Source organism: Panthera tigris, chromosome C1 (assembly GCF_018350195.1).
Source record: "Panthera tigris isolate Pti1 chromosome C1, P.tigris_Pti1_mat1.1, whole genome shotgun sequence".
Taxonomy (NCBI): domain Eukaryota; kingdom Metazoa; phylum Chordata; class Mammalia; order Carnivora; family Felidae; genus Panthera; species Panthera tigris.
In genome coordinates this window covers 151,450,785-151,465,591 of record NC_056667.1, presented here as the reverse complement: position 1 = coordinate 151,465,591, position 14,807 = coordinate 151,450,785, and the positions used below count along the sequence as shown (strand labels likewise).

Here is a 14,807-nt window from a genome sequence, read left to right as displayed (position 1 = left end):
ATTTAGAAAAAGGTTAATGTCAGGAAATCTATACATGCATTTCAAATTTGGACCATCACAGTTTCTGGAGATAGTGTTCCACTTGTAAACATACATAAAAAATTGCGTTGTTTAAGGGGCACTTGAGTGGCTCAGTTGGTTAGGAATCCAACTTTTGATCCTGGCTCGGGTTATGATCTCATAGTTCATGAGTTCAGGACCCGTGTTAGTGCAAAGCCTGCTTCGGATTCTGTCTCTCCCTCTCTCTGCCCCTCTCCCACTCTTTTTCTTGCTCCCTCTCTCAAAATAAATAAATAAGCTTAAAAAACAGTAAAAAAAAAAAAAAAAAAAAAAGTATACGCATCTTTTAAAAATCCTCTCCTAGAGTACTGAGAGATTATTGTCAGTGTGGTTCAAAGTATTCTCCTCCATAGGACATATCTATATGTTGGTTGGGAAATTTCCTTCATTAAGAGCTGTTTCAAGGCAGAGCTAGTAAGGCAGAGAAAAACTCTATCAGCTGATGGGTCTTCAAGTGGCACATGCAGGCAATGGATGCTATTGGTTTCTATCAGTGTAAGATAGAATGTTTTCTAGATGTCATAAAAAATTGGCTAACAGGGACGCCTGGGTGGCTCAGTTGGTTAAGGGTCCAAATCTTGATCTCGGCTCAGGTCATGACCTCAGGGTTCATGGGGTCAAGCCCCATGTCAGGCTCTGTGCTGACAGTGCGGAGCCTGTTTGGAATGCTCTCTCTCCCTCTTTGCCCCTCCCCCACTTGAATGAGTGCTCTCTTTCTCTCTCTCTCTTAAAATAAATAAACTTAAAAAAATTAGCTAACAAATATGGATTTAAAATACCTGTAATTCATGCCATCTAGACAGTTAAGATCTTATGAATATATTATAAATAAGTAATTATTCTAATTTTCATGTCAATACTTTTTAGAATTTAAAAGTGAATTTAATGGCTTGTGAATAGATACTGAGGAGACAGAACTAAAAGTAATGGCTACCAGCTGCTCAATATTATTAAATAACTCAGTCTTGATCCCATAAAACTTCTCTAAATCACTGATATAGTTGATATTTTGCAAAGGTTATGCTTTCCAGTGTAATTCTGGTTAGGTTAATAAAGCTACTCTGATTCAAGTTATAGGTATGGAAACTCCTTAGAACAGAATTAAAAAGAAAAAGAAAAACAAAACAAAACAAAACAGAGAGGTTATTAAGAGTCCAAGAGTCCATGTACAGGCAAAATAGGTGGGTAGGTAAAGAAAGAGGAAAATAGAAGATAGAAATAACACAGATGGAGAGCGATGAAATTTGTAGGAATGTGTTGAGTGCTACCTGTTGGTAATTTGAAAAATATTAGCAAAACAGACCCCCACCACGAGAAAGAAAGGAACTGCACAAAGCAGACACGTTGCAGGAGATTTAGAATACCAGAACAGCAGGCCAGCTCCAGCATTGCCAAGAAAGCTGGGAAGGCAAGTCTAACAAGTTCTGGAATGCCAGGAATTAGAAAAAGCAGAGAGTAAAAGGACAAATTTTATTATCAGTGTTCTAAGAGTGAAGACAGGGTTAATACAGAGTTGTTTTTTTTTTTTTTCCCAGGTAAGGGGCACCAGGCTAGTAACCCTGATTTTACTACCAAATAGATCTAGCGTAGGAGTGATAGAACAGACTTCAACCCTAGAGACCCACTCTAGGAGTAGCATGATAGCTCTTTAGAGTTAAGGGAATAGTTGATGGGATGCAAATTACGATGGCTTTTTTTGTGTGATATAAAAACTATACTGGGACCACCAAATGGGATTTAAATTGAGCCAATGCTGCTTAGAGTTGTTATGCTAGTTTTTTTTTTTTTTTTTTTAATGTGAAGTATAAGTTAGAAATGTTCCCTTTCACACAAAAGGAAAATGAGGAAAAACATATAAAAACATGTACTACGATGAAAATGTTAAATATATATAATATATATAGGATTTTCTAGCTTATATGTTATATACACAAAATTGCTCTTAACTATCAAATAGCTGTGGCCAAGTCATCTCAAATAGGTCTGTTTTTACCCATCAGGAGTTTAGTTACTAGTTGGGCATATTCAGGTACTCTGCATTTGGTTCTTGCAACTTGTTTCTCCTGTTAACAAATGCGTTTCATTGTGACTGCTCTTATTCCTTTCTACATAAAATGTTTGTTTACAGTATTACGGACTAAATTGCAGCTTGCTTTCTTTTGCTCAAGTCTGTCACCATAAAATAAGACGCTTGCCAATTCCAATAAAGCATTGTCTTGTATTGTAAAGACTTTCAGGATTTGAGTGGAAGCAATAGTAACAAAAAATGGTAGTAAGAACTGAGAGAGATGATTTTACATAACAAATAGACTTTAAAAATCATGACATAAAATTCAAGTTGATAATATGTGGCAAAAAAAGAACACAAGAACAATGATGATCATTTTTCACTTGCATTTTTGAGAAAAGATCAAGTCACTTAATATCTTATATTATCAAGTATCAAATGACTACTCAGTAAAAAGCTCATTCAAGAAGACAGCCTGAATGAGAACCGTGCTCTAATTTTATGTTTCTATCAGACCCAAAAGAGCTCCTTTCTGTAGTCAAAAAGTATTTGTGTAAGATTGGTGCATTACTGGTTGGAGAACAAAATGAGAGTTTGGCTAATGGCTAGCACATTCCTTAAATTTGTAACTGAAGCTGTAAAGTCATTTGGATACTGGATGGTCGATGGCAAGCCTATTTACAGCATAATTCACAGTAAAATAATAATTATGGCATTATTAATGGCCTGCAGTATCACTTTACATTTGTCTCTATAATGCTTTCCACAGCACCATCAACAGATAGACACTGAGTAAACAATTTTTTGATGACGAAAATGATCACTTGCTTGATTGACTTGTAGCTTATTTCTTGTACAAAAAAAAAAAAAAAAAGAGTCCTTCCATTAGCTGTTTCTTCTTCCAGGAACATGCATCCCCAGACATTTACATGGCTGACTCCTTTGTATCATTCATATTTCAGCTTAAAGGATGCTTTCTTTGACCACCAATCTAAGCAGTCTCCCCATTACTATTTTATTTTCATTTTCGTACCTATGTCGGTTCGCCAGGGCTGCCATACCGAAATATAACAGACTCGGTGGTTTAAGCAATAGAAATTTATTTTCTCACCGTTCTAGAGACTGCAACTCCTACATCAAGGTTCCTGCAGGATTGGTTTCCTCTGAGGTCTCTCCCCCTGGCTTGTAGGTGGTCACCCCCTCGCCGCCTCTTACAGTTCCCATCTGCACGCAGGGTTATGTCTGTATGTCCTAATCTCCTCTTTTCATAAGGGACCAAGTCAGGTTGCATTAGGTCCCACCCAAAGGGTCTCATGTGGACTTAATCACCTCTTTAAAGGCTGTGTCTCTAAATACGAACAGACTCGGAGGTATCGGGGCTATGGTCGTGAATTTTGGTAGGACACCATTTCACATAACAGTATCTAAAAATATATGGAATTATAATGTCTCTATATATTTACCTGTTTATTGTCTTTCCTCTCTCATTAGAAGGTAAGCTCTGTGACACACCTCAACTGTGTCCTCAGCACTCAGATCAGAGCCCGGCACACAGTAGCCACTTAGCATGTATTTGTAGAATGAACAGGACCTATAAATGGAATGGCAAAAGCATTTAATTATCAAATCCTTCACAGCTGTACTATTATAATTTCAGTAAGCTGACATTCAAGAGTCACGAAAAGAAAATATTAAGTTTTGTTTTGTTTTTTTTTTAATCTTAAGGATGTTCTTTTCCACACATATACAAGACTCTTAATTTATAATGAAAAGATACCGTACATCTACCAATTAGATCTTTGACTCATAAAGCAGTGGACAGGCCCTACCTTCAAGACAGATGGTGTGGCAAAGAGTTCATTCTGCTCAAAAGGAATGAGAATCACTGGGAAGGCCGAGACAGAAAAAATAAAATATTATTTTTCTCTACTAATAGTGATTACCACCTCTGTGAGCTAAGAAAACTAATTCATGACTGTGACAGAGACTACCAGTTGCTTCCTAATATCTACTTTTCCATTAGTCTTTCTTAACAGAAGCTCATGTTTTAGGTGAGTACATTGGTCACCCATCTAAATGACTACATTTCTCAGCCTCATTTGCCGCTGACTTTATAGCCATCTGATTTAGTTCTGGCCAGTAAGCGGTGAGGGAAAGTGCGCAGTGATACATCAGGAGACTCTCCTTAAAAACAAGAGAGGGTTGAGCCTTTTTTCCCTTTATTCTTTCATCTTCTTGCCTGGAAGATGGATGGGAAAGCTAGATTCTAACAGCCACCTTGGACCCTGAGAACGAGGACCACATTCGAGGAGTGGTGAAGTATTGTGCTGGAGGAAAGGAGCCTGCATCCGTTATGACTTCACAGAGTGGCTATAGCAGCACGGGACTCCTTCAATCTTTAATTAATGAATGCGAGAGAGAAATAAGACGGGTTCAACTATGATCATTTTGTTTTATTTTCACTCATATAATGATCAGCATTCCTTTCTTTAATATTCATTGAAAGACTGCATAGTCTGCAACTGGGTAGGGTCTATGATCCCTGCAATTCCTGGCTTGCCTGGGGTTTTTTTCTTAAAGCCACTCCTTTCATAACTGTTAAACTGAAGCAGAGGCTTTCCTAAAATTCGCAGATATACCACACTGTATGAGACTGCTTACATTTAGAGTTTGCTTGTTTGTTGTTTGTTTATTGTCCTTGAGGGCACTCTCGTGCTCTCCCACAGCATCATAATTTACTCTTCAAGTAGTGCTTATCACAATGTAGTGTAATTGGCAGTTTACATTTCTGCCCGCCTCACTACACGATATACTCCTTGAGGACGGGAGTCTTATTTACTATGCTAGCTCTAATACTTTGTACAGATCCCCGCCAAGTATTAAATGCTCATTTAATGACTAGATATGCTTGCTAATATTTTATCTATCTATGCATCTCTTTTGCTGACATATCTACTCCAGGAGAGATGGTTTAAAGGCAGGTGTTATTATAGTTCCAATAGGCTGGGTTGGACCTCGCTTATGATACTATGGTGCTCTTTAAACCCTTTGTGGAATGTGTAGCATGTTAGCAGTGATTCCCAAAGTATTGCCCTGTACTAGCATCAGAAGCATTATAGCGTTAGTGAGATTGCTCAAGCGGCTAAATATAATGATGATGATAAATAATGTTATATAGTCATGGGGAGTGAATGTGACATAGTACTTACGAACACAAACTCTGAATTTTTAAACAAAATTTTTCAATGTTTATTTATCTTTGAGACTGAGAGAGAGAGAACGAGCAGGGAAGGGACAGAGAGAGAGAGAGAGGGAGACACAGAATCTGAAGCAGGCTCCAGGTTCAGAGCTGTCAGCACAGAGCCCGACGTGGAGCTCGAACCCATGAACTGTGAGATCATGACCTGAGTGGAAGTCAGACGCTTAACCCACTGAGCCACCCAGGTGCCCCAAGAACACAAACTTTGAAACGAGAAGCCCGAAGATCAAAAGTCCAGTTTGACTACTTACTATCTCTGCCAACTAACAATTCTATTTTAGAGGTGTTATCAGAATTAAATGATTTAATAATTAAGTCACAAATAGATGCATTATCTTTTAAAAGTGCCAAGTTCTTAATATGGCATATGGCACACGGAAAATGCTCAAGAGTTATTAGAACTCAGTGTCACATTTATTTAATCTTTCTGTCCGTTACAGACTGCTGTCTTTCTTGTTATTTTACCAATTCTTTCTCAACAGTATATTCAATGATATACTGGTCTAAGTGGTCTAATGTGGCAACAGCTTAGACTGCCAAGTTAAGAATGATAATTAATGACTCATTATAGGGTTACCCTTGTAAAATAGATCCGCGTAGATCTATGTTGACTTTGCAAAGTAGAGTGTTTGTTTTTGTGCCTAACTTCTGCTTGCAAAAAACAGAATTATAGGAACACTTTATATCCCAGGTCTTATATTGTGAACACACACTTATGTATTAACTATACATTTTATATTTCTTTTAAAAAGATTTTTTTTCTGTAAATTAGGCATTCATTTTCACTATGATAATAAAAGTCATTCTTAATAAAGTAAATTTACAATAGAGTTTTTACCTTTTTATTCCTCAAAGACCAAGAAAAATAGCTCTTAGTTAAGCAGCATGTTAAATCTCATCTCAAACACTGTATTGACTGAATATCAGTCATTTAGCACTTAATCTGTTTAGTGTAACTCTTTCAGTGAGACCAAAAATGGGGAAACTAGAAGAAAACTTCTAAATTGAACATGACATGTGTATAAATATCTTGTATCCAATTTGTAATTGCTTTAGTACATTCATCTTATCCTTCAATGATACTGTAATCCTATATTTTGGGAATCCAGTCACTATGATGGGACATCCAAAATTAATTTGCATGACTTTTCACTAAAATTAGTAAATAAATATGAAACAGGATAACATTTTTTTTCCAAATTGCCATCATAATTACATGGGAATTAAATTTGTTAAAAAATGTAGATTGAGCTTTGTTCTAATTGGTTTACATTTAAAGATTCTTTGATCTGTGATAACAGTAATATATATTAACATGTTGCATTTTAAAGTGACACTGCCTTTCATTAATCAAGTGTCTGTATGGTTGATTAATTTGTACAAGGTTTAAATTGCTATGAAAATTTATCATTCATAGCCATGATCTCCATTTACATATATGTTAATTATGGTAAATGTAATCTTTTTCTGAATCCTCTGGGCTGCATACTAAAAAGACAAAGTGATCAGAGTGACTACTTTTTCTATTACAAAGTGAACTCTTCTGTTAGCACAGTCTGTTGTAGTTGTCAGAGAAGCTGGGCTAAAAACATTACAATGTTTTCTGCTAAAGGCAAGTCCAAATTCTAAAGATAGTATTTCCTTTTCAAGTGGTTTCTTTATTCAGTAGCTATAGCATTTACACACAGAATTACTATGTTTATTTACCATAGCATTTAGTACTATCTCTGCATGCTGCTGGATTTCTCTTTTGCTGCAAAGCGTTCTCTTGTATTAACTCTATCATTAATAAGCACAAGATAAGTTTTTAATACATCTGTAAAGCAGAATGACTTGAAGTTAGAAAAGTCTGTAATACAGCTAAATTAATTAATTGTTAGAAATAGAAACCTTTGCCGTTACACCATTTTAAAACTACTTGGAAAGATTCTGTACAAAAAAAGGTAATATATGAAAGTCACAGTAAGACTCTCTAAGAGAAGATTAGATTGATCTTTTGTTTTTGCAGATAAATACTTGGTACTTGAGAAAACTGAGTTGTTGATGGTTTTTATCATTTTCTAGTTAGGCATTTAAATAGCCAAGATAAATGCAAATGTTATGATCTATAGCACTAAATTTCTACTGGACATTTTTTTCTATGTGTTGATCCCAAAGTATTGAGTGAAGCTGGAAACACGAAGCATGGGTCTAGCGTTCCACAGACTCACCATTAGCCTTTCCCTTAGGAATGTTTTCTGTAGGTTTTCCCCAAATCCAGACCATGCTAACCAACAATTATTTTATTATTAGTTTTTAAGAAATGCTTTCCATTTTTTCCCTGATAGTGACCTTCTCTCTCTTAGCAATGATTGATTTGGAGAAAATTCTAATATATCCTAAGTGAAAACGATATCGCGACTAATGTTTTCAAGCGAATGTGATAGGCTTTGCTAGGCAAATGTTGGGAAATTTAATTATTTCTATTAAATGTCTATAATTTCATGCTTAAATTGTTAGTATTTACATAATATATTCACTTCAAGAGAAGCCTCATTTCTTAGTCACAACTTAATAAAATTAAAATATCCATCTTCGAAATCTTTGCAAGCATAGCACCTCTGACTACCTGACGAGGCTATTTTTAAAGACACTTATTTGGTAATTTTCTTATAGTCAGCCTAATCACAGGAGAAACAAACTAATATGGCACCTGTTCTGATAGATGGATGTTGTACCTTTCATCTCCTGATCTCAGACCTTGTAAGACATTTTTCAAAGAAGCATCACTTCCCTCACCACAGAAATGCATCCACCTCTAAGCTGGAAATAGCAAAAGCATAGGGCAGAAGATGAGGAATATATTATCCAACTAAAATTACAGAGAAATTTTAAGTAGGCAGAATATAATTGCCCAATTTGGAAATTAGCCAGGACACAGGGTTTAACATCATCTTTACTCTTTTGAAAAGTGCCATGGGATTTTTAATAACTGCTGGTGGTCAAGACCTTGGTTTTACCCTCATCCATTAGACGACACCTCCAGCAGAGCAGTGCCCCCTCATACCATGCTGGGGCATCAGTTCAGTACTGACTCAGTGAAAATTGTGCCACCTACTGAATCATCCACGGCTCATCTTAGAGTGCCCTAGCTTTTAGGTTTTCTCTGGAGAGCTGTTATGAAAGATGGGACCAGGCTCCATGATGCTTAATTTATGAGATTTCAAGGTTTTCAATGGTTAAGATCTCAGACCTGAGTCTTATTTTCAATTTTAACCAACAGGGTTTTCAGAATTTTTTCATGCTTAAAGTCTATAATGATGATCTTGAGGATCAGTCTCTACAATGTACACATCTCTCCTTGGAAATAAGGGAATAAAAACATTGACACACACCTACATAAACATACACTTATATACACTGAGACAGTGGATGAAAAAGCAGATTCCCTCACTTGTGACATATTAGATTATTTGAAAATGGAAAAAGGACCATCCTTTCACTCAAATGAACTCATGTAAGCCACATTCCACAAGGAGCTTATTTTTCCCCCCAGATTTTAAAGAATCTAGGAACAAATACCTTAAAAAGTAAATGCAAACCTAGGGGGGAGTGGACTTCAGTGGCCAAATAAAGTGAATTTTTGTAAAAGAGAACTTTCATCCTAGCTTTCCAAGTAAAACTTTCCCATCTACAAAAGAATCTCAATACAGCTTGACTGTTCCAAAAATAGCTGAAAGAGGATCAAGTTTTTTAGACAAGATTCAGGTACGTTCAAAGGTAAATGGTAAAATGCTGATGTTTCTTGGCCCCTACGATTTATTTTATCAATTTTCTTCATCCATGTTAATGTGTGTACACTGTATATACATATATATTTGTATACATATTTTAAGGGCTCTTGCTATTTTCAGCAACTTTGGTCTTTGAAATGATTTTCAGAAATTCTCTTCTGGCTGGTAAAAGTATCAGTATCCTGGAATTGAGAAACTGTTTCTGAAAGTGTTTCTTGAGGTGTTCCTTCTGGAAATAACATTGAGTAAATCCTATTGCTGGTGTGTGAGAAAAAGAGATAGTTGGAAATGGTTATAAAGAATAGATTGATACAATATAGCTGAGGCTGCAAAAGAGATTTCAACATATCCCTGTGTTTTCCCTCACTCTTGCTGGCACCAAGGATTCTCAAGTTCTCTCTCTCTCTCTCTCTCTCTCTCATAGTCTTCTATTTTCCTTTTCTGATATCATCAGGTTCAACTTTCTCTATCACCTATTTTTCCTTTTAAGAATAATCTATAATGGGCAATTCTTGTTAAATAGAAAATCTTTCTCAGCTCAGCCTATTTCCCAGAATGCCGGTATACAGTTCTGCTGTGATTTGATCGTTCCTTCCTAGTAAATTAACAGCTCAAATATTGGACAGTCGGAAATCAGGGAAAGAAAAACTATTCTAGGCAACTTAAGTCTGATTTGGTAAATTGCTACTGCTGTGATATAGTTAATATGCCTCCCTAAGTGCCTGGTTGCTACCAGATGGAAAAATGAATCACTACCTTTTTTTCATTATCAACGGGAAAAGCACAGTTGATAGGTATTCTTCCTATGTTAAGAATGAAAACTTGAGACAGAAACCCTCTCTGACTAGGTCATATAGCTCCTAAGTAATCAATGAAAAGGTTTAGGTAAGCTGTGGATTGTCAGGGCTTTGATAAATGTGTAATGTTGAGAAGACTATAACTTCCTACAAAGTTGAGTTAGAAATAGGAATTGTCTTTTAATTTCCAATCTAATAAAACAATGCATTAGATTGTATTTTTTTTCCATTTAGGTACTATCTTTCAGTACTTTTACACACATTTTTCACATATAATATAGCTATTTTGAATTCCATCATGTTTTTGTTTCCAATGTCATTTTCCTTTCTTGAAATCCCATTCTCTAAACCACTGTTTCCTTCCCTAACCTTATTCTTGTTACTCTAATTCTCAGCTACCTACTACACTTGCTTAAGGAAATAATTTTGGCTAAACATAATCCCCACAAAAAAGAAAGAAAGAAAGAAAGAAGGAAAGAAAGAGAGAGAGAGAGAAAGAAAGAAAGAGAGAAAGAATAAAGAAAAGAGGAAAATTGTAAGCATCCCTAGAACCAATCAGTTCAGTTGTAATCTGTTAGTATTTCAGCTAACAAATACCAGGGTCTATTTCTACCAACAACTATTGTATATGTATACAATCAAGAACATATTTGCCTTTCTAATCTTTTGTAAGTAAGGCTACTACTAAATATAAAAAATTAAGAAAAAAGTATATATATAAAACCATTCTGGATGCAATATTTGTTACATTTCCCCAATTATTGTTAACTGAAATTTGCATGTTTCTCTAATGTATTTTTCTCCTTTTTAAATGTTTATTTGTTTTGAGAGAGAAGCACATGCACAGGAGAGGGGCACAGAGAGAGGGAGAGAGAGATTCCCAAGCAGGTTCCACACTGCCAGCACAGAGCCTGATACGGGGCTCGAACTCACAAAAGGTGAGACCCTGACCTGAGTCTAAACAAAAAGCTGGAAGCTCAACCACTCAACCGACTGGGCTACCCAGGCGCCACTTTAATGTGGTTTTCTATTAAAGCATTAATTAATTCCTTGTCAATGCACTTCAAACAAATGATTGTAACATATGGTTGATTTTGATAGTCATTACCTCAGCCTCTTTCTCTTAGAAATGAAATGAAAATGAACACACATTACAGTGAAAAGGACAAAGGACACGTGATTTCCTATACCCAAATATTTTCCTCAGTAAAACTCTTAAAATCCTAGAACCAGGTCATCAAAATTTTATATGAATTCCTAACCATAAAATTTGACAGATTAAATGTAGCTTTCAAGTTAAATGCTGGATATATACATTAGTCACTTAGGCTGTATTAAAGGCATCCTGAGTGCTTTGATTTTGGAATGAAAACATGTAAATAATGTTACATGTAAAATTGACAAATTCCCATATATAATGGGTTGAACAGTGGTCCCCCAAGAGATATGTCTACATAAAATTCCTAGAAACTGTAAATGTTACCTTATTCAGAAAAAGGGTCTTTATAGCTGTAATTAAGTTAAGGATCTTGATAAAAGGAGATTATCCTGATTTCGGTAGGTCCTAAACCCAATGACAACTGTCCTTAAAGAAGACTCACAGAAGAGAGACACAAGATAGAAGAGAAAGAGGCAAAACGACAGAAACAGAGATTAGAGTGGTGTGGCTAGAAACCAAGGAATGCCAAGGACTGTAGGCAGCCGCAGTAAGGTACGTGAGAGGCATGGGACGAATCTTCTCCCAGAGCCTCAGTGGATCATCACGGATGCTTTGGTTTCAGGTTTCTAGCCCCCAGAACTGTGAGAGAACAAATTTCTGTTGTTTTAGCCACTCAACTGGTGAAGGGCAACCTCAGGAAATGAATACACTGTATAATATGTATTGAGACACACAATGTGGTAATGGTGAAAGTGGCATAGGAACAATAAGTCAACTAATAAAAGTTTCAAACGGATGAGTAATAGTATGAAGAGTTTGTTTCATGCATTTAATACACTGTTATCAGAGTCCAGTGGATTAAATGATCTAAATCTCCCACTAGAGCTAATATCCAACTATAAAAGCTAATAATTTACCTCTACTTTCCTCAAAGTACAGGGGTGAACCATACAATAAAATTTTATAAACTTGGACCACAATCATCCCAAAGGACCTGAGATGAATAAGACATGACATGTTCCAACAACTGAAAGCAAATAACAGAAACCAAAAAAACTCACGTGTTTGGAATATGGTGTGAAGGAAATGAAGTGTCTAGAAAAGAGACCCAGGAGACAGGCAAAAACCAAACTGTGCAGGTCTAAGTTGCTGAAGAGACGACAGTGGCCTATACTAAGTAAGTGCTTTATTTTGTTGATTTTTATACCCTCAAATGCTAACAACACTTCTGGGACACTCATAGTCTGAATGGGCAAATTAATTTTAAGATTATGAAATAAGATTTCATCATGTTTACTTGACGACAATCTATTTTTGAGCACACTCAAAAATCTACGTGGTGCTGGTCCTTTACGTGTAAGTTACTCAAGAAGGTTTTACCATTACATTCTGGAAATAGCAGTCAATGCTCAAGAAATAATGTTGAATGAACAAAATGGAATATTGGGCATTCTTTTGGTAGTCACCAGAAGGGAATCAGGGACCTGGTGGGGGTCTGAACTAACCTGGGCTATATCATATGCAACTGGTATCGTTAGTGTTGATACTGGCTTTAGTGGCATGGCCTGTGGCAGCCTGCCAACTATCTTTTTTTTTTTTTTTTTTTTTTTGCCGTAAGGTAGATGTTTCTTGACCTGCTCTTCTCATCAGGACTGCTATCTCAACCATGCTTAAGATATCTGCTGCCTCTATCTGTGGCTATGACACTAAAATTTCTTATAACTGACAAACTAATTATAGTCACAAATACTCCCACAAGGCATTATCTAGGCGATACTTTGTTAGTCTAATTCTAGCAACCATATGCACATAAACAAAATACTTCTATTTTAATCTAATATTTTATTTACTATTTCACTAATTAAAACTGTCTTTCACTTCATTAAATTAAATGTTTGATAATGATGTCATGATGTACGTAGAGAAGATCAGAATTTCGAGAGCAAGACCAAAATTTCTCTTTTTCCCAAGGAAAGGAGATCGGTTCCTTATAATTACAAAGTTACAAAATTCACATGAAGAATGGCTATATTTGAAATTCAGTGATATGTAGATAACAAAATAATTTTTTCACATTTGTAGAAGTTGTGGAGGGTCATTTCAGTTGCAAACTGATTCAGGTTATAGTCTCATGAGTGTAAAAATTAAAAAAAACAAACAAACAGGTATGTATACCATAGGAAAGGATATATGAATGTATACACATAGGCAAATGTATGCTTAAAGAAATACTTTAAATACTGCACAGAATTTCAGTTTCTCAACGTTATAGCATGAAACAAGCCCTTCCCAACCCCCAGAAAATCCTACCATTTTGGAGACAAAAATACTTATTAGAATTAAAAGTTTTCATACAAGAGTACCAGGTATTTATTTCTGTATATCTTGAGAGCTATATTCAAGCTTATGCTCAAGCTTTAAGATAACAATAGTGTAAGCTCTAGGGTGGAACAAAAGAAGGGAAAAAAATCCCAGAAGTTCCCAGAGGTGGTTAGGGAAAAAAAGGAAAGATAAGAGAAATGAGGGAATCAAAGAAAAAAGAATGAAGATTCAAGGATGGGTAAATCTCCTCTTTACTTAGCTTTTCAAAAGGTTTGTGATAACCAGCTTTTGTGTAAATGGATTTGATGGCTCTGGGCTGAAGGTGACTGACAGCTGAATCTAGGCCCCCTCAAGAGTGTCACCCTGGGGATTGCCATTGTTGCAGACGGTTTCTTCAGACTGACCCAGAAGAATCATTATCTCAAGGGAACTCTAACAACAGCCACCCCTGAGCAGCCTAAGAGCTAGAAGTAAGCAACTTAGTCTCCCTCTTGAGCAGTAATTACAACGGTAAGGCAAACAAGGTGTGTTACTGAGTGAGTTGAGCTTAAGTCTTTCTGCAACCTCCATTTACATACATACATACATACATAAATAAACAAATAAATAAATAGGAAGTATTCGACATCCAAAGATTTTTCCTAAGCAAAAAAAAATTTAACATCCCTGCCACCCCGCTGCCAGTGTTTTGTTCTTTGGAAAAATAAACAGACCTCTGGGTCATCCTCAGGAAATGCTTGACTGAAGAAGGTAGAAAAGGTAAATGTTTCAGAATCTTTCTTTTTCAGCAAATCTGATATGTTTACTCTGGGACTACTTCAGCTAAGTCATTACTAGTCAGCTCAACTCTGGGCCTATTGCTTCAATATCATAGAAAACAAACGCCTTCCGTAGCGTGCTGCCTCAAAGGCAAGTTAACGAGGTATTTCACCCACCTCGTAGCCCTCTGCCTTCAAGCCCTGTCCTGCCACTCTCCAGGACCCACGCTCACCGACGCGCCACGCCGCCTGGGAAGTAGGCAGCAATTCGCCTTCCTCTAAACTTACAAAGAGGCTCTAAAGGTACCCTCTGGGTGGTGAAGGAGTTACCTTAATCGGACCTGAAAAATAACGCTGATAAACGTTTCAAGAGGCCCTAACCACAATTAAGCCCATTTTAATGGCCTTAACTTACCAGCTCTAGCTTCTGAGTCCAGCCTCCATCTTTTCCGGTGGAGGGCGGGACTTCCTGTCTGGGGCTGGGAGTACCAATTTGGGAACGCAAAGGGAACTACCAGGCATTTTCCAAGGGGACGGGTTCTGCTGCCTGTGGAGCTGTTTGGCTCAATGCCTTTCCAAATTAGAGATAAAACAGTCACTTCACAAAATAAATCTTAGTCTGCCTTAATGAAAATTAACAAGTTTTCATTGTCTATGACTTAACTTAGTGG

The 14,807-nt window shown here is 36.5% G+C and overlaps 1 long non-coding RNA gene across 2 annotated transcripts in view; it reads right to left on the bottom strand.

Moving 5' to 3' along the window:
- LOC122240939 overlaps positions 1–14,599 on the bottom strand; it is a 42,673-nt gene extending 28,074 nt beyond the window's left edge. For both annotated transcript variants that reach the window (XR_006220746.1, XR_006220747.1), the window contains exons 1-2: positions 14,552–14,599; positions 3,532–3,659 (exon numbers count right to left, since the gene is read on the bottom strand). This is a non-coding gene — a long non-coding RNA (uncharacterized LOC122240939). The remainder of the gene's footprint in view (positions 1–3,531; positions 3,660–14,551) is intronic.
- Positions 14,600–14,807: the final 208 nt, after the last annotated feature.